This window comes from Lactuca virosa, chromosome 1 (genome assembly GCF_052849685.1).
Source record: "Lactuca virosa cultivar CGN04683 chromosome 1, Lactuca_virosa_CGN04683_v6, whole genome shotgun sequence".
In the NCBI taxonomy this organism is placed as follows: domain Eukaryota; kingdom Viridiplantae; phylum Streptophyta; class Magnoliopsida; order Asterales; family Asteraceae; genus Lactuca; species Lactuca virosa.
This window is the reverse complement of record NC_136426.1, coordinates 263,918,606-263,932,289: the sequence shown is the minus strand read 5'-3', so window position 1 is coordinate 263,932,289 and position 13,684 is coordinate 263,918,606. Positions and strand designations below refer to the sequence as shown.

The 13,684-nt window shown below is 47.1% G+C and overlaps 40 non-coding genes across 40 annotated transcripts in view; all 40 read right to left on the bottom strand.

Moving 5' to 3' along the window:
- LOC145143852 (5S ribosomal RNA) overlaps positions 1 to 13 on the bottom strand; it is a 119-nt gene extending 106 nt beyond the window's left edge. The window contains exon 1 of the ribosomal RNA XR_013724883.1: positions 1 to 13. This exon is cut by the window's left edge and continues 106 nt beyond it. This is a non-coding gene — a ribosomal RNA (5S ribosomal RNA).
- Positions 14 to 243: 230 nt separating this feature from the next.
- LOC145152121 (5S ribosomal RNA) lies at positions 244 to 362 on the bottom strand. Its single transcript, XR_013732655.1, has one exon. It is a non-coding gene; the product is annotated as a 5S ribosomal RNA (ribosomal RNA).
- Positions 363 to 593: 231 nt separating this feature from the next.
- Positions 594 to 712, bottom strand: LOC145152119 (5S ribosomal RNA). Its single transcript, XR_013732654.1, has one exon. It is a non-coding gene; the product is annotated as a 5S ribosomal RNA (ribosomal RNA).
- Positions 713 to 954: 242 nt separating this feature from the next.
- LOC145148098 (5S ribosomal RNA) lies at positions 955 to 1,070 on the bottom strand. The gene has a single exon (XR_013728997.1). It is a non-coding gene; the product is annotated as a 5S ribosomal RNA (ribosomal RNA).
- Positions 1,071 to 1,309: 239 nt separating this feature from the next.
- On the bottom strand, positions 1,310 to 1,428 carry LOC145152118 (5S ribosomal RNA). Its single transcript, XR_013732653.1, has one exon. It is a non-coding gene; the product is annotated as a 5S ribosomal RNA (ribosomal RNA).
- Positions 1,429 to 1,658: 230 nt separating this feature from the next.
- On the bottom strand, positions 1,659 to 1,777 carry LOC145152653 (5S ribosomal RNA). The gene has a single exon (XR_013733181.1). It is a non-coding gene; the product is annotated as a 5S ribosomal RNA (ribosomal RNA).
- Positions 1,778 to 2,002: 225 nt separating this feature from the next.
- On the bottom strand, positions 2,003 to 2,121 carry LOC145145810 (5S ribosomal RNA). The gene has a single exon (XR_013726766.1). It is a non-coding gene; the product is annotated as a 5S ribosomal RNA (ribosomal RNA).
- Positions 2,122 to 2,351: 230 nt separating this feature from the next.
- LOC145152117 (5S ribosomal RNA) lies at positions 2,352 to 2,470 on the bottom strand. Its single transcript, XR_013732652.1, has one exon. It is a non-coding gene; the product is annotated as a 5S ribosomal RNA (ribosomal RNA).
- Positions 2,471 to 2,688: 218 nt separating this feature from the next.
- On the bottom strand, positions 2,689 to 2,807 carry LOC145149788 (5S ribosomal RNA). Its single transcript, XR_013730634.1, has one exon. It is a non-coding gene; the product is annotated as a 5S ribosomal RNA (ribosomal RNA).
- A 231-nt stretch (positions 2,808 to 3,038) lies between these two features.
- Positions 3,039 to 3,157, bottom strand: LOC145146454 (5S ribosomal RNA). The gene has a single exon (XR_013727399.1). It is a non-coding gene; the product is annotated as a 5S ribosomal RNA (ribosomal RNA).
- Positions 3,158 to 3,388: 231 nt separating this feature from the next.
- On the bottom strand, positions 3,389 to 3,507 carry LOC145140049 (5S ribosomal RNA). The gene has a single exon (XR_013722068.1). It is a non-coding gene; the product is annotated as a 5S ribosomal RNA (ribosomal RNA).
- Positions 3,508 to 3,737: 230 nt separating this feature from the next.
- On the bottom strand, positions 3,738 to 3,856 carry LOC145154000 (5S ribosomal RNA). The gene has a single exon (XR_013734487.1). It is a non-coding gene; the product is annotated as a 5S ribosomal RNA (ribosomal RNA).
- Positions 3,857 to 4,087: 231 nt separating this feature from the next.
- On the bottom strand, positions 4,088 to 4,206 carry LOC145153685 (5S ribosomal RNA). The gene has a single exon (XR_013734180.1). It is a non-coding gene; the product is annotated as a 5S ribosomal RNA (ribosomal RNA).
- A 244-nt stretch (positions 4,207 to 4,450) lies between these two features.
- Positions 4,451 to 4,569, bottom strand: LOC145152115 (5S ribosomal RNA). The gene has a single exon (XR_013732650.1). It is a non-coding gene; the product is annotated as a 5S ribosomal RNA (ribosomal RNA).
- A 231-nt stretch (positions 4,570 to 4,800) lies between these two features.
- Positions 4,801 to 4,919, bottom strand: LOC145153472 (5S ribosomal RNA). Its single transcript, XR_013733979.1, has one exon. It is a non-coding gene; the product is annotated as a 5S ribosomal RNA (ribosomal RNA).
- A 243-nt stretch (positions 4,920 to 5,162) lies between these two features.
- Positions 5,163 to 5,281, bottom strand: LOC145152114 (5S ribosomal RNA). The gene has a single exon (XR_013732649.1). It is a non-coding gene; the product is annotated as a 5S ribosomal RNA (ribosomal RNA).
- A 238-nt stretch (positions 5,282 to 5,519) lies between these two features.
- On the bottom strand, positions 5,520 to 5,638 carry LOC145143532 (5S ribosomal RNA). Its single transcript, XR_013724564.1, has one exon. It is a non-coding gene; the product is annotated as a 5S ribosomal RNA (ribosomal RNA).
- A 230-nt stretch (positions 5,639 to 5,868) lies between these two features.
- On the bottom strand, positions 5,869 to 5,987 carry LOC145152652 (5S ribosomal RNA). Its single transcript, XR_013733180.1, has one exon. It is a non-coding gene; the product is annotated as a 5S ribosomal RNA (ribosomal RNA).
- Positions 5,988 to 6,213: 226 nt separating this feature from the next.
- Positions 6,214 to 6,332, bottom strand: LOC145145808 (5S ribosomal RNA). Its single transcript, XR_013726764.1, has one exon. It is a non-coding gene; the product is annotated as a 5S ribosomal RNA (ribosomal RNA).
- A 230-nt stretch (positions 6,333 to 6,562) lies between these two features.
- LOC145153527 (5S ribosomal RNA) lies at positions 6,563 to 6,681 on the bottom strand. The gene has a single exon (XR_013734029.1). It is a non-coding gene; the product is annotated as a 5S ribosomal RNA (ribosomal RNA).
- A 231-nt stretch (positions 6,682 to 6,912) lies between these two features.
- On the bottom strand, positions 6,913 to 7,031 carry LOC145149249 (5S ribosomal RNA). Its single transcript, XR_013730100.1, has one exon. It is a non-coding gene; the product is annotated as a 5S ribosomal RNA (ribosomal RNA).
- A 230-nt stretch (positions 7,032 to 7,261) lies between these two features.
- Positions 7,262 to 7,380, bottom strand: LOC145146452 (5S ribosomal RNA). Its single transcript, XR_013727397.1, has one exon. It is a non-coding gene; the product is annotated as a 5S ribosomal RNA (ribosomal RNA).
- Positions 7,381 to 7,611: 231 nt separating this feature from the next.
- On the bottom strand, positions 7,612 to 7,730 carry LOC145154106 (5S ribosomal RNA). Its single transcript, XR_013734588.1, has one exon. It is a non-coding gene; the product is annotated as a 5S ribosomal RNA (ribosomal RNA).
- Positions 7,731 to 7,959: 229 nt separating this feature from the next.
- LOC145153999 (5S ribosomal RNA) lies at positions 7,960 to 8,078 on the bottom strand. Its single transcript, XR_013734486.1, has one exon. It is a non-coding gene; the product is annotated as a 5S ribosomal RNA (ribosomal RNA).
- Positions 8,079 to 8,308: 230 nt separating this feature from the next.
- Positions 8,309 to 8,427, bottom strand: LOC145154432 (5S ribosomal RNA). The gene has a single exon (XR_013734903.1). It is a non-coding gene; the product is annotated as a 5S ribosomal RNA (ribosomal RNA).
- Positions 8,428 to 8,669: 242 nt separating this feature from the next.
- On the bottom strand, positions 8,670 to 8,788 carry LOC145137937 (5S ribosomal RNA). The gene has a single exon (XR_013721281.1). It is a non-coding gene; the product is annotated as a 5S ribosomal RNA (ribosomal RNA).
- Positions 8,789 to 9,017: 229 nt separating this feature from the next.
- Positions 9,018 to 9,136, bottom strand: LOC145152113 (5S ribosomal RNA). The gene has a single exon (XR_013732648.1). It is a non-coding gene; the product is annotated as a 5S ribosomal RNA (ribosomal RNA).
- Positions 9,137 to 9,366: 230 nt separating this feature from the next.
- Positions 9,367 to 9,485, bottom strand: LOC145146570 (5S ribosomal RNA). Its single transcript, XR_013727508.1, has one exon. It is a non-coding gene; the product is annotated as a 5S ribosomal RNA (ribosomal RNA).
- Positions 9,486 to 9,715: 230 nt separating this feature from the next.
- Positions 9,716 to 9,834, bottom strand: LOC145152112 (5S ribosomal RNA). Its single transcript, XR_013732647.1, has one exon. It is a non-coding gene; the product is annotated as a 5S ribosomal RNA (ribosomal RNA).
- Positions 9,835 to 10,064: 230 nt separating this feature from the next.
- On the bottom strand, positions 10,065 to 10,183 carry LOC145152111 (5S ribosomal RNA). Its single transcript, XR_013732646.1, has one exon. It is a non-coding gene; the product is annotated as a 5S ribosomal RNA (ribosomal RNA).
- Positions 10,184 to 10,412: 229 nt separating this feature from the next.
- Positions 10,413 to 10,531, bottom strand: LOC145146569 (5S ribosomal RNA). Its single transcript, XR_013727507.1, has one exon. It is a non-coding gene; the product is annotated as a 5S ribosomal RNA (ribosomal RNA).
- Positions 10,532 to 10,763: 232 nt separating this feature from the next.
- On the bottom strand, positions 10,764 to 10,882 carry LOC145152110 (5S ribosomal RNA). The gene has a single exon (XR_013732645.1). It is a non-coding gene; the product is annotated as a 5S ribosomal RNA (ribosomal RNA).
- Positions 10,883 to 11,111: 229 nt separating this feature from the next.
- LOC145145945 (5S ribosomal RNA) lies at positions 11,112 to 11,230 on the bottom strand. Its single transcript, XR_013726895.1, has one exon. It is a non-coding gene; the product is annotated as a 5S ribosomal RNA (ribosomal RNA).
- Positions 11,231 to 11,460: 230 nt separating this feature from the next.
- Positions 11,461 to 11,579, bottom strand: LOC145153635 (5S ribosomal RNA). The gene has a single exon (XR_013734134.1). It is a non-coding gene; the product is annotated as a 5S ribosomal RNA (ribosomal RNA).
- A 231-nt stretch (positions 11,580 to 11,810) lies between these two features.
- LOC145152109 (5S ribosomal RNA) lies at positions 11,811 to 11,929 on the bottom strand. Its single transcript, XR_013732644.1, has one exon. It is a non-coding gene; the product is annotated as a 5S ribosomal RNA (ribosomal RNA).
- Positions 11,930 to 12,159: 230 nt separating this feature from the next.
- Positions 12,160 to 12,278, bottom strand: LOC145152108 (5S ribosomal RNA). The gene has a single exon (XR_013732643.1). It is a non-coding gene; the product is annotated as a 5S ribosomal RNA (ribosomal RNA).
- A 237-nt stretch (positions 12,279 to 12,515) lies between these two features.
- LOC145144487 (5S ribosomal RNA) lies at positions 12,516 to 12,634 on the bottom strand. Its single transcript, XR_013725496.1, has one exon. It is a non-coding gene; the product is annotated as a 5S ribosomal RNA (ribosomal RNA).
- Positions 12,635 to 12,864: 230 nt separating this feature from the next.
- LOC145152107 (5S ribosomal RNA) lies at positions 12,865 to 12,983 on the bottom strand. The gene has a single exon (XR_013732642.1). It is a non-coding gene; the product is annotated as a 5S ribosomal RNA (ribosomal RNA).
- Positions 12,984 to 13,214: 231 nt separating this feature from the next.
- On the bottom strand, positions 13,215 to 13,333 carry LOC145154663 (5S ribosomal RNA). Its single transcript, XR_013735127.1, has one exon. It is a non-coding gene; the product is annotated as a 5S ribosomal RNA (ribosomal RNA).
- Positions 13,334 to 13,552: 219 nt separating this feature from the next.
- On the bottom strand, positions 13,553 to 13,671 carry LOC145152106 (5S ribosomal RNA). The gene has a single exon (XR_013732641.1). It is a non-coding gene; the product is annotated as a 5S ribosomal RNA (ribosomal RNA).
- Between the last annotated feature and the right edge of the window lie 13 nt (positions 13,672 to 13,684).

The window sequence follows — 13,684 nt, the reverse complement described above, 5'->3', positions numbered from 1 at the left end:
TATGATCGCACCCGAAATACTATCCATGCTTATTGCTTTTATGTCTTAAAAGACGCAGAACCTCCTTTGTTTTCGTAAGCGAGGCGTGGGACCCACGTGACCGATCGGCTCCGTTCCAAAAATAAGAAAACCATGAACCATGAAGCGGAGGCCACCCGAGCATAGAAATAGCAAGAAAGAAAAAAAAACAAAAAAAAACCGCACGTAAAATCTAAAAAAAACGCAAACAGGCAACGAAAAAGGGGGGTGCAACACGAGGACTTCCCAGGGGGTCACCCATCCTAGTACTACTCTCGCCCAAGCACGCTTAACTGCGGAGTTCTGATGGGATCCGGTGCATTAGTGCTGGTATGATCGCACCCGAAATACTATCCATGCTTATTGCTTTTATGTCTTAAAAGACGCAGAACTTCCTTTGTTTTCGTACGCGAGGCGTGGGACCCACGTGACCGATTGGCTCGGTTCCAAAAATACGAAAACCATCAACCATGAAGCGGAGGCCACCCGAGCATAGAAACAGCAAGAAAGAAAAAAAAACAAAAAAAAAACAGCACGTAAAATCTAAAAAAAACGCAAACGGGCAACGAAAAAGGGGGGTGCAACACGAGGACTTCCCAGGGGGTCACCCATCCTAGTACTACTCTCGCCCAAGCACGCTTAACTGCGGAGTTCTGATGGGATCCGGTGCATTAGTGCTGGTATGATCGCACCCGAAATACTATCCATGCTTATTGCTTTTATGTCTTAAAAGACGCAGAACCTCCTTTGTTTTCGTACGCGAGGCGTGGGACCCACGAGACCGATCGGCTCCGTTCCAAAAATACGTAAACCATGAACCATGAACCATGAACCATGAAGCGGAGGCCACCCGAGCATAGAAATAGCAAGAAAGAAAAAAAAACAAAAAAAAACCGCACGTAAAATCTAAAAAAACGCAAACGGGCAACGAAAAAAGGGGTGCAACACGAGGACTTCCCAGGGGGTCACCCATCCTAGTACTACTCTCGCCCAAGCACGCTTAACTGCGGAGTTCTGGGATCCGGTGCATTAGTGCTGGTATGATCGCACCCGAAATACTATCCATGCTTATTGCTTTTATGTCTTAAAAGACGCAGAACCTCCTTTGTTTTCCTACGCGAGGCGTGGGACCCACGAGACCGATCGGGTCCGTTCCAAAAATACGAAAACCATGAACCATGAACCATGAAGCGGAGGCCACCCGAGCATAGAAATAGCAAGAAAGAAAAAAAAAACAAAAAAAAAAACCGCACGTAAAATCTAAAAAAACGCAAACGGGCAACGAAAAAAAGGGGTGCAACACGAGGACTTCCCAGGGGGTCACCCATCCTAGTACTACTCTCGCCCAAGCACGCTTAACTGCGGAGTTCTGATGGGATCCGGTGCATTAGTGCTGGTATGATCGCACCCGAAATACTATCCATGCTTATTGCTTTTATGTCTTAAAAGACGCAGAACCTCCTTTGTTTTCGTAAGCGAGGCGTGGGACCCACGTGACCGATCGGCTCCGTTCCAAAAATACGAAAACCATGAACCATGAAGCGGAGGCCACCCGAGCATAGAAATAGCAAGAAAGAAAAAAAAACAAAAAAAAACCGCACGTAAAATCTAAAAAAAACGCAAACAGGCAACAAAAAAGGAGGGTGCAACACGAGGACTTCCCAGGGGGTCACCCATCCTAGTACTACTCTCGCCCAAGCACGCTTAACTGCGGAGTTCTGATGGGATCCGGTGCATCAGTGCTGGTATGATCGCACCCGAAATACTATCCATGCTTATTGCTTTTATGTCTTAAAAGACGCAGAACCTCCTTTGTTTTCGTACGCGAGGCGTGGGACCCACGTGACCGATCGGCTCCGTTCCAAAAATACGAAAACCATCAACCATGAAGCGGAAGCCACCCGAGCATAGAAACAGCAAGAAAGAAAAAAAAAAAAAACCGCACGTAAAATCTAAAAAAAACGCAAACGGGCAACGAAAAAGGGGGGTGCAACACGAGGACTTCCAAGGGGGTCACCCATCCTAGTACTACTCTCGCCCAAGCACGCTTAACTGCGGAGTTCTGATAGGATCCGGTGCATTAGTGCTGGTATGATCGCACCCGAAATACTATTCATGATTATTGCTTTTATGTCTTAAAAGACGCAGAACCTCCTTTGTTTTCGTACGCGAGGCGTGGGACCCACGAGACCGATCGGCTCCGTTCCAAAAATACGAAAACCATGAACCATGAAGCGGAGGCCACCCGAGCATAGAAATAGCAAAAAACAAAAAAAAACAAAAAAAAACCGCACGTAAAATCTAAAAAAAACGCAAACGGGCAACGAAAAAGGGGGGTGCAACACGAGGACTTCCCAGGGGGTCACCCATCCTAGTACTACTCTCGCCCAAGCACGCTTAACTGCGGAGTTCTGATGGGATCCGGTGCATTAGTGCTGGTATGATCGCACCCGAAATACTATCCATGCTTATTGCTTTTATGTCTTAAAAGACGCAGAACCTCCTTTGTTTTCGTACGCGAGGCGTGGGACCCACGAGACCGATCGGCTCCGTTCCAAAAATACGAAAACCATCAACCATGAACCATGAGGTGGAGGCCACCCGAGCATAGAAATAGCAAGAAAGAAAAAAAAACAAAAAAAAACCGCACGTAAAATCTAAAAAAACGCAAACGGGCAACACGAGGACTTCCCAGGGGGTCACCCATCCTAGTACTACTCTCGCCCAAGCACGCTTAACTGCAGAGTTCTGATGGAATCCGGTGCATTAGTGCTGGTATGATCGCACCCGAAATACTATTCATGATTATTGCTTTTATGTCTTAAAAGACGCAGAACCTCCTTTGTTTTCGTACGCGAGGCGTGGGACCCACGTGACCGATCGGCTCCGTTCCAAAAATACGAAAACCATGAACCATGAAGCGGAGGCCACCCGAGCATAGAAATAGCAAGAAAGAAAAAAAAAACAAAAAAAAAAACCGCACGTAAAATCTAAAAAAACGCAAACGGGCAACGAAAAAAGGGGTGCAACACGAGGACTTCCCAGCGGGTCACCCATCCTAGTACTACTCTCGCCCAAGCACGCTTAACTGCGGAGTTTTGATGGGATCCGGTGCATTAGTGCTGGTATGATCGCACCCGAAATACTATCCATGCTTATTGCTTTTATGTCTTAAAAGACGCAGAACCTCCTTTGTTTTCGTAAGCGAGGCGTGGGACCCACGTGACCGATCGGCTCCGTTCCAAAAATACGAAAACCATGAACCATGAAGCGGAGGCCACCCGAGCATAGAAATAGCAAGAAAGAAAAAAAAGACAAAAAAAAACCGCACGTAAAATCTAAAAAAAACGCAAACAGGCATCGAAAAAGGGGGGTGCAACACGAGGACTTCCCAGGGGGTCACCCATCCTAGTACTACACTCGCCCAAGCACGCTTAACTGCAGAGTTCTGATGGGATCCGGTGCATTAGTGCTGGTATGATCGCACCCGAAATACTATCCATGCTTATTGCTTTTATGTCTTAAAAGACGCAGAACCTCCTTTGTTTTCGTAAGCGAGGCGTGGGACCCACGTGACCGATCGGCTCCGTTCCAAAAATACGAAAACCATGAACCATGAAGCGGACGCCACCCGAGCATAGAAATAGCAAGAAAGAAAAAAAAACAAAAAAAAACCGCACGTAAAATCTAAAAAAAACGCAAACAGGCAACGAAAAAGGGGGGTGCAACACGAGGACTTCCCAGGGGGTCACCCATCCTAGTACTACTCTCGCCCAAGCACGCTTAACTGCGGAGTTCTGATGGGATCCGGTGCATTAGTGCTGGTATGATCACACCCGAAATACTATCCATGCTTATTGCTTTTATGTCTTAAAAGACGCAGAACCTCCTTTGTTTCGTACGCGAGGCGTGGGACCCACGTGACCGATTGGCTCCGTTCCAAAAATACGAAAACCATCAACCATGAAGCGGAGGCCACCCGAGCATAGAAACAGCAAGAAAGAAAAAAAAACAAAAAAAAAAACAGCACGTAAAATCTAAAAAAAACGCAAACGGGCAACGAAAAAGGGGGGTGCAACACGAGGACTTCCCAGGGGGTCACCCATCTTAGTACTACTCTCGCCCAAGCACGCTTAACTGCGGAGTTCTGATGGGATCCGGTGCATTAGTGCTGGTATGATCGCACCCGAAATACTATCCATGCTTATTGCTTTTATGTCTTAAAAGACGCAGAACCTCCTTTGTTTTCGTACGCGAGGCGTGGGACCCACGAGACCGATCGGCTCCGTTCCAAAAATACGAAAACCATGAACCATGAACCATGAACCATGAAGCGGAGGCCACCCGAGCATAGAAATAGCAAGAAAGAAAAAAAAACAAAAAAAAACCGCACGTAAAATCTAAAAAAAACGCAAACAGGCAACGAAAAAGGGGGGTGCAACACGAGGACTTCCCAGGGGGTCACCCATCCTAGTACTACTCTCGCCCAAGCACGCTTAACTGCGGAGTTCTGATGGGATCCGGTGCATTAGTGCTGGTATGATCGCACCCGAAATACTATCCATGCTTATTGCTTTTATGTCTTAAAAGACGCAGAACTTCCTTTGTTTTCGTACGCGAGGCGTGGGACCCACGTGACCGATTGGCTCGGTTCCAAAAATACGAAAACCATCAACCATGAAGCGGAGGCCACCCGAGCATAGAAACAGCAAGAAAGAAAAAAAAACAAAAAAAAAACAGCACGTAAAATCTAAAAAAAACGCAAACGGGCAACGAAAAAGGGGGGTGCAACACGAGGACTTCCCAAGGGGTCACCCATCCTAGTACTACTCTCGCCCAAGCACGCTTAACTGCGGAGTTCTGATGGGATCCGGTGCATTAGTGCTGGTATGATCGCACCCGAAATACTATCCATGCTTATTGCTTTTATGTCTTAAAAGACGCAGAACCTCCTTTGTTTTCGTACGCGAGGCGTGGGACCCACGAGACCGATCGGCTCCGTTCCAAAAATACGTAAACCATGAACCATGAACCATGAACCATGAAGCGGAGGCCACCCGAGCATAGAAATAGCAAGAAAGAAAAAAAAACAAAAAAAAAACCGCACGTAAAATCTAAAAAAACGCAAACGGGCAACGAAAAAAGGGGTGCAACACGAGGACTTCCCAGGGGGTCACCCATCCTAGTACTACTCTCGCCCAAGCACGCTTAACTGCGGAGTTCTGATGGGATCCGGTGCATTAGTGCTGGTATGATCGCACCCGAAATACTATCCATGCTTATTGCTTTTATGTCTTAAAAGACGCAGAACCTCCTTTGTTTTCCTACGCGAGGCGTGGGACCCACGAGACCGATCGGGTCCGTTCCAAAAATACGAAAACCATGAACCATGAACCATGAAGCGGAGGCCACCCGAGCATAGAAATAGCAAGAAAGAAAAAAAAAACAAAAAAAAAACCGCACGTAAAATCTAAAAAAACGCAAACGGGCAACGAAAAAAAGGGGTGCAACACGAGGACTTCCCAGGGGGTCACCCATCCTAGTACTACTCTGGCCCAAGCACGCTTAACTGCGGAGTTCTGATGGGATCCGGTGCATTAGTGCTGGTATGATCGCACCCGAAATACTATCCATGCTTATTGCTTTTATGTCTTAAAAGACGCAGAACCTCCTTTGTTTTCGTAAGCGAGGCGTGGGACCCACGTGACCGATCGGCTCCGTTCCAAAAATACGAAAACCATGAACCATGAAGCGGAGGCCACCCGAGCATAGAAATAGCAAGAAAGAAAAAAAAACAAAAAAAAACCGCACGTAAAATCTAAAAAAAACGCAAACAGGCAACAAAAAAGAAGGGTGCAACACGAGGACTTCCCAGGGGGTCACCCATCCTAGTACTACTCTCGCCCAAGCACGCTTAACTGCGGAGTTCTGATGGGATCCGGTGCATCAGTGCTGGTATGATCGCACCCGAAATACTATCCATGCTTATTGCTTTTATGTCTTAAAAGACGCAGAACCTCCTTTGTTTTCGTACGCGAGGCGTGGGACCCACGTGACCGATCGGCTCCGTTCCAAAAATACGAAAACCATCAACCATGAAGCGGAAGCCACCCGAGCATAGAAACAGCAAGAAAGAAAAAAAAAAAAAAACCGCACGTAAAATCTAAAAAAAACGCAAACGGGCAACGAAAAAGGGGGGTGCAACACGAGGACTTCCAAGGGGGTCACCCATCCTAGTACTACTCTCGCCCAAGCACGCTTAACTGCGGAGTTCTGATAGGATCCGGTGCATTAGTGCTGGTATGATCGCACCCGAAATACTATTCATGATTATTGCTTTTATGTCTTAAAAGACGCAGAACCTCCTTTGTTTTCGTACGCGAGGCGTGGGACCCACGAGACCGATCGGCTCCGTTCCAAAAATACGAAAACCATGAACCATGAAGCGGAGGCCACCCGAGCATAGAAATAGCAAAAAACAAAAAAAAACAAAAAAAAACCGCACGTAAAATCTAAAAAAAACGCAAACGGGCAACGAAAAAGGGGGGTGCAACACGAGGACTTCCCAGGGGGTCACCCATCCTAGTACTAATCTCGCCCAAGCACGCTTAACTGCGGAGTTCTGATGGGATCCGGTGCATTAGTGCTGGTATGATCGCACCCGAAATACTATCCATGCTTATTGCTTTTATGTCTTAAAAGACGCAGAACCTCCTTTGTTTTCGTACGCGAGGCGTGGGACCCACGAGACCGATCGGCTCCGTTCCAAAAATACGAAAACCATCAACCATGAACCATGAGGCGGAGGCCACCCGAGCATAGAAATAGCAAGAAAGAAAAAAAAAACAAAAAAAAAAACCGCACGTAAAATCTAAAAAAACGCAAACGGGCAACGAAAAGCAACACGAGGACTTCCCAGGGGGTCACCCATCCTAGTACTACTCTCGCCCAAGCACGCTTAACTGCAGAGTTCTGATGGAATCCGGTGCATTAGTGCTGGTATGATCGCACCCGAAATACTATTCATGATTATTGCTTTTATGTCTTAAAAGACGCAGAACCTCCTTTGTTTTCGTACGCGAGGCGTGGGACCCACGTGACCGATCGGCTCCGTTCCAAAAATACGAAAACCATGAACCATGAAGCGGAGGCCACCCGAGCATAGAAATAGCAAGAAAGAAAAAAAAAACAAAAAAAAAACCGCACGTAAAATCTAAAAAAACGCAAACGGGCAACGAAAAAAGGGGTGCAACACGAGGACTTCCCAGCGGGTCACCCATCCTAGTACTACTCTCGCCCAAGCACGCTTAACTGCGGAGTTTTGATGGGATCCGGTGCATTAGTGCTGGTATGATCGCACCCGAAATACTATCCATGCTTATTGCTTTTATGTCTTAAAAGACGCAGAACCTCCTTTGTTTTCGTAAGCGAGGCGTGGGACCCACGTGACCGATCGGCTCCGTTCCAAAAATACGAAAACCATGAACCATGAAGCGGAGGCCACCCGAGCATAGAAATAGCAAGAAAGAAAAAAAAGACAAAAAAAAACCGCACGTAAAATCTAAAAAAAACGCAAACAGGCATCGAAAAAGGGGGGTGCAACACGAGGACTTCCCAGGGGGTCACCCATCCTAGTACTACACTCGCCCAAGCACGCTTAACTGCGGAGTTCTGATGGGATCCGGTGCATTAGTGCTGGTATGATCGCACCCGAAATACTATCCATGCTTATTGCTTTTATGTCTTAAAAGACGCAGAACCTCCTTTGTTTTCGTAAGCGAGGCGTGGGACCCACGTGACCGATCGGCTCCGTTCCAAAAATACGAAAACCATGAACCATGAAGCGGAGGCCACCCGAGCATAGAAATAGCAAGAAAGAAAAAAAACAAAAAAAAACCGCACGTAAAATCTAAAAAAAACGCAAACAGGCAACGAAAAAGGGGGGTGCAACACGAGGACTTCCCAGGGGGTCACCCATCCTAGTACTACTCTCGCCCAAGCACGCTTAACTGCGGAGTTCTGATGGGATCCGGTGCATTAGTGCTGGTATGATCACACCCGAAATACTATCCATGCTTATTGCTTTTATGTCTTAAAAGACGCAGAACCTCCTTTGTTTCGTACGCGAGGCGTGGGACCCACGTGACCGATTGGCTCCGTTCCAAAAATACGAAAACCATCAACCATGAAGCGGAGGCCACCCGAGCATAGAAACAGCAAGAAAGAAAAAAAAACAAAAAAAAAACAGCACGTAAAATCTAAAAAAAACGCAAACGGGCAACGAAAAAGGGGGGTGCAACACGAGGACTTCCCAGGGGGTCACCCATCTTAGTACTACTCTCGCCCAAGCACGCTTAGCTGCGGAGTTCTGATGGGATCCGGTGCATTAGTGCTGGTATGATCGCACCCGAAATACTATCCATGCTTATTGCTTTTATGTCTTAAAAGACGCAGAACCTCCTTTGTTTTCGTACGCGAGGCGTGGGACCCACGAGACCGATCGGCTCCGTTCCAAAAATACGAAAACCATGAACCATGAACCATGAACCATGAAGCGGAGGCCACCCGAGCATAGAAATAGCAAGAAAGAAAAAAAAACAAAAAAAAACCGCACGTAAAATCTAAAAAAACGCAAACGGGCAACGAAAAAAGGGGTGCAACACGAGGACTTCCCAGGGGGTCACCTATCCTAGTACTACTCTCGCCCAAGCACGCTTAACTGCGGAGTTCTGATGGGATCCGGTGCATTAGTGCTGGTATGATCGCACCCGAAATACTATCCATGCTTATTGCTTTTATGTCTTAAAAGACGCAGAACCTCCTTTGTTTTCGTAAGCGAGGCGTGGGACCCACGTGACCGATCGGCTCCGTTCCAAAAATACGAAAACCATGAACCATGAAGCGGAGGCCACCCGAGCATAGAAATAGCAAGAAAGAAAAAAAAAACAAAAAAAACCGCACGTAAAATCTAAAAAAACGCAAACGGGCAACGAAAAAGTGGGGTGCAACACGAGGACTTCCCAGGGGGTCACCCATCCTAGTACTACTCTCGCCCAAGCACGCTTAACTGCGGAGTTCTGATGGGATCCGGTGCATTAGTGCTGGTATGATCGCACCCGAAATACTATCCGTGCTTATTGCTTTTATGTCTTAAAAGACGCAGAACCTCCTTTGTTTTCGTACGCGAGGCGTGGGACCCACGTGACCGATCGGCTCCGTTCCAAAAATACGAAAACCATCAACCATGAAGCGGAGGCCACCCGAGCATAGAAACAGCAAGAAAGAAACAAAAACAAAAAAAAACAGCACGTAAAATCTAAAAAAAACGCAAACGGGCAACGAAAAAGTGGGGTGCAACACGAGGACTTCCCAGGGGGTCACCAATCCTAGTACTACTCTCGCCCCAGCACGCTTAACTGCGGAGTTCTGATGGGATCCGGTGCATTAGTGCTGGTATGATCGCACCCGAAATACTATCCATGCTTATTGCTTTTATGTCTTAAAAGACGCAGAACCTCCTTTGTTTTCGTACGCGAGGCGTGGGACCCACGTGACCGATCGGCTCCGTTCCAAAAATACGAAAACCATGAACCATGAAGCGGAGGCCACCCGAGCATAGAAATAGCAAGAAAGAAAAAAAAAACAAAAAAAAACCGCACGTAAAATCTAAAAAAACGCAAACGGGCAACGAAAAAGTGGGGTGCAACACGAGGACTTCCCAGGGGGTCACCCATCCTAGTACTACTCTCGCCCAAGCACGCTTAACTGCGGAGTTCTGATGGGATCCGGTGCATTAGTGCTGGTATGATCGCACCCGAAATACTATCCGTGCTTATTGCTTTTATGTCTTAAAAGACGCAGAACCTCCTTTGTTTTCGTACGCGAGGCGTGGGACCCACGTGACCGATCGGCTCCGTTCCAAAAATACGAAAACCATCAACCATGAAGCGGAGGCCACCCGAGCATAGAAACAGCAAGAAAGAAACAAAAACAAAAAAAAACAGCACGTAAAATCTAAAAAAAACGCAAACGGGCAACGAAAAAGTGGGGTGCAACACGAGGACTTCCCAGGGGGTCACCCATCCTAGTACTACTCTCGCCCAAGCACGCTTAACTGCGGAGTTCTGATGGGATCCGGTGCATTAGTGCTGGTATGATCGCACCCGAAATACTATCCGTGCTTATTGCTTTTATGTCTTAAAAGACGCAGAACCTCCTTTGTTTTCGTACGCGAGGCGTGGGACCCACGTGACCGATCGGCTCCGTTCCAAAAATACGAAAACCATCAACCATGAAGCGGAGGCCACCCGAGCATAGAAACAGCAAGAAAGAAACAAAAACAAAAAAAACAGCACGTAAAATCTAAAAAAAACGCAAACGGGCAACGAAAAAGTGGGGTGCAACACGAGGACTTCCCAGGGGGTCACCAATCCTAGTACTACTCTCGCCCCAGCACGCTTAACTGCGGAGTTCTGATGGGATCCGGTGCATTAGTGCTGGTATGATCGCACCCGAAATACTATCCATGCTTATTGCTTTTATGTCTTAAAAGACGCAAAACCTCCTTTGTTTTCGTACGCGAGGCGTGGGACCCACGAGACCGATCGGCTCCGTTCCAAAAATACGAAAACCATGAACCATGAAGCGGAGGCCACCCGAGCATAGAAATAGCAAGAAAGAAAAAAAAACAAAAAAAAAAAAACTGCACGTAAAATCTAAAAAAACGCAAACGGGCAACGAAAAAAGGGGTGCAACACGAGGACTTCCCAGGGGGTCACCCATCCTAGTACTACTCTCGCCCAAGCACGCTTAACTGCGGAGTTCTGATGGGATCCGGTGCATTAGTGCTGGTATGATCGCACCCGAAATACTATCCATGCTTATTGCTTTTATGTCTTAAAAGACGCAGAACCTCCTTTGTTTTCGTAAGCGAGGCGTGGGACCCACGTGACCGATCGGCTCCGTTCCAAAAATACGAAAACCATGAACCATGAAGCGGAGGCCACCCGAGCATAGAAATAGCAAGAAAGAAAAAAAAACAAAAAAAAACCGCACGTAAAATCTAAAAAAACGCAAACGGGCAACGAAAAAGTGGGGTGCAACACGAGGACTTCCCAGGGGGTCACCCATTCTAGTACTACTCTCGCCCAAGCACGCTTAAGTGCGGAGTTCTGATGGGATCCGGTGCATTAGTGCTGGTATGATCGCACCCGAAATACTATCCGTGCTTATTGCTTTTATGTCTTAAAAGACGCAGAACCTCCTTTGTTTTCGTACGCGAGGCGTGGGACCCACGTGACCGATCGGCTCCGTTCCAAAAATACGAAAACCATCAACCATGAAGCGGAGGCCACCCGAGCATAGAAACAGCAAGAAAGAAACAAAAACAAAAAAAAACAGCACGTAAAATCTAAAAAAAACGCAAACGGGCAACGAAAAAGTGGGGTGCAACACGAGGACTTCCCAGGGGGTCACCCATCCTAGTACTACTCTCGCCCAAGCACGCTTAACTGCGGAGTTCTAATGGGATCCGGTGCATTAGTGCTGGTATGATCGCACCCGAAATATTATCCATGCTTATTGCTTTTATGTCTTAAAAGACGCACAACCTCCTTTGTTTTCGTACGCGAGGCGTGGGACCCACGAGACCGATCGGCTCCGTTCCAAAAATACGAAAACCATGAACCATGAAGCGGAGGCCACCCGAGCATAGAAATAGCAAGAAAGAAAAAAAAAACAAAAAAAAAAACTTCACGTAAAATCTAAAAAAACGCAAACGGGCAACGAAAAAAGGGGTGCAACACGAGGACTTCCCAGGGGGTCACCCATCCTAGTACTACTCTCGCCCAAGCACGCTTAACTGCGGAGTTCTGATGGGATCCGGTGCATTAGTGCTGGTATGATCGCACCCGAAATACTATCCATGCTTATTGCTTTTATGTCTTAAAAGACGCAGAACCTCCTTTGTTTTCGTACGCGAGGCGTGGGACCCACGAGACCGATCGGCTCCGTTCCAAAAATACGAAAACCATGAACCATGAAGCGGAGGCCACCCGAGCATAGAAATAGCAAGAAAGAAAAAAAAAACAAAAAAAAAACTGCACGTAAAATCTAAAAAAACGCAAACGGGCAACGAAAAAAGGGGTGCAACACGAGGACTTCCCAGGGGGTCACCCATCCTAGTACTACTCTCGCCCAAGCACGCTTAACTGCGGAGTTCTGATGGGATCCGGTGCATTAGTGCTGGTATGATCGCACCCGAAATACTATCCATTCTTATTGCTTTTATGTCTTAAAAGACGCAGAACCTCCTTTGTTTTCCTACGCGAGGCATGGGACCCACGAGACCGATCGGGTCCGTTCCAAAAATACGAAAACCATGAACCATGAACCATGAAGCGGAGGCCACCCGAGCATAGAAATAGCAAGAAAGAAAAAAAAAACAAAAAAAAAACCGCACGTAAAATCTAAAAAAACGCAAACGGGCAACGAAAAAAGGGGTGCAACACGAGGACTTCCCAGGGGGTCACCCATCCTAGTACTACTCTCGCCCAAGCACGCTTAACTGCGGACTTCTGATGGGATCCGGTGCATTAGTGCCGGTATGATCGCACCCGAAATATTATCCATGCTTATTGCTTTTATGTCTTAAAAGACGCAGAACCTCCTTTGTTTTCGTACGCGAGGCGTGGGACCCACGAGACCGATCGGCTCCGTTCCAAAAATACGAAAACCATGTACCATGAAGCGGAGGCCACCCGAGCATAGAAATAGCAAGAAAGAAAAAAAAACAAAAAAAAAACCGAACGTAAAATCTAAAAAAACGCAAACGGGCAACGGAAAAGGGGGGTGCAACACGAGGACTTCCCAGGGGGTCACCCATCCTAGTACTACTCTCGCCCAAGCACGCTTAACTGCGGAGTTCTGATGGGATCCGGTGCATTAGTGCTGGTATGATCGCACCCGAAATACTATCCATGCTTATTGCTTTTATGTCTTAAAAGACGCAGAACCTCCTTTGTTTTCGTACGCGAGGCGTGGGACCCACGTGACCGATCGGCTCCGTTCCAAAAATACGAAAACAATGAACCATGAAGCGGAGGCTACCCGAGCATAGAAACAGCAAGAAAGAAACAAAAACAAAAAAAAAACAGCACGTAAAATCTAAAAAAAACGCAAACGGGCAACGAAAAAGGGGGGTGCAACACGAGGACTTCACAGGGGGTCACCCATCCTAGTACTACTCTCGCCCAAGCACGCTTAACTGCGGAGTTCTGATGGGATCCGGTGCATTAGTGCTGGTATGATCGCACCCGAAATACTATTCATGATTATTGCTTTTATGTCTTAAAAGACGCAGAACCTCCTTTGTTTTCGTACAAGAGGCGTGGGACCCACGAGACCGATCGGCTCCGTTCCAAAAATACGAAAACCATGAACCATGAAGCGGAGGCCACCCGAGCATAGAAATAGCAAGAAAGAAAAAAAAAACTGCACGTAAAATCTAAAAAAACGCAAACGGGCAACGAAAAAAGGGGTGCAACACGAGGACTTCCCAGGGGGTCACCCATCCTAGTACTACTCTCGCCCAAGCACGCTTAACTGCGGAGTTCTGATGGGATCCGGTGCATTAGTGCTGGTATGATCGCACCCGAAATACTATCCA